Here is a 1,256-nt window from a genome sequence, read left to right as displayed (position 1 = left end):
CTGCCGGGGGCCCTCTGCTCTCGGCAGCCGTGCAGCAGGGGCCCTACTGGGCTGCTGCTGATCTGCTCTTCCTGCCTTTCTTCCTCTGGCTCAGGCGCAAAAGGGCAGCCATGAAGCAGAGAGAAGCAGCCAGGAGAGCTGAAGAAGAGGCCAGAAGGCACAGGATGGAAATTGAGCAGAGAAGGCTTCGCTTCAAGAGGACATGCAAGGACTTGAAGGAGATGTGGAGGACCATGAAAACGATCAAGAAGAAAATGGCCAGGCTGATTTGAATGAGCAGCAAGGTGAGCGGGATGCTCTTTGGGCTGGCCAAGGCGAGCCGCACATCTTTGTGAGCAGCCAGCGCACAGAGCTGCGCTTGCTGCCCAGCACAGCCCTGCGCCGGGGCAGAGCCTCAGGGCTCTGGCCAGACCTTGCCCCAGTCCGCTCTGTCTGTTTATTGTATCTATAGTGACTGCATCTGTTAATGCTCTTCCCAGCTATACCATTGCACTTGGTCCTGGATGGAGGTATTTGAGGGAGGATTGGGCCAGACTGATGTGCTTGGATTGCAATAGGGGAAATAGCGATATATATTTATTATATCTAGATAACTTTTTTTGTTGAACAATACAGTTGTACAATATATTAACTGGTATTATTTGTAACAATATTCAATTATAAGACGTAAAAGCTAGAAAAAATGTAGTACTAGAGTTTTGCTGGAGGGGAATATAAATTCATTAGTCAGGAATGACTTTTTTTTTCATTTGTATTGCAAAAACAGATTACGTAGTAGTGTATTATATGAAATACATATGTATATGTCCATTATATAAAATATGTATATGTATATGATATATAATATTGTAGAATTTAAGCATAATACATAAGAGTATATTTTAACCTGTATTTTATAAATTGTATATGCCATATTTAATGTAGTAGATGTCATAGAATATATAATGGCTATAAATATAGGAATTGATAGAAACAATCAATATTGTTATGTCTATTGATACAAATGACACTTTGATTTTTGTCATGAACTTCAATAAAGTTGTCATCGACATATTATTTCATTTGTGACATTTCATGTGTCTGTGTCAACCCGGGAACCCTGTGGCCGCCATGGCCCTGCCCCGTCCCTGGCAGGCTGAGGGCAGCGCCTTCACTCGGTGCCGCCATGGCTCTTCCCTTTCCCTGGCACACTGAGGGCAGCGCCTTCACTCGGTGCCGCCATGGCTCCCCCCCGTCCCTGGCCGGCTGGGGGCGGG

This window comes from Geospiza fortis, unplaced genomic scaffold, assembly GCF_000277835.1.
Source record: "Geospiza fortis unplaced genomic scaffold, GeoFor_1.0 scaffold23, whole genome shotgun sequence".
In the NCBI taxonomy this organism is placed as follows: domain Eukaryota; kingdom Metazoa; phylum Chordata; class Aves; order Passeriformes; family Thraupidae; genus Geospiza; species Geospiza fortis.
This window is presented reverse-complemented; position numbering follows the sequence as displayed.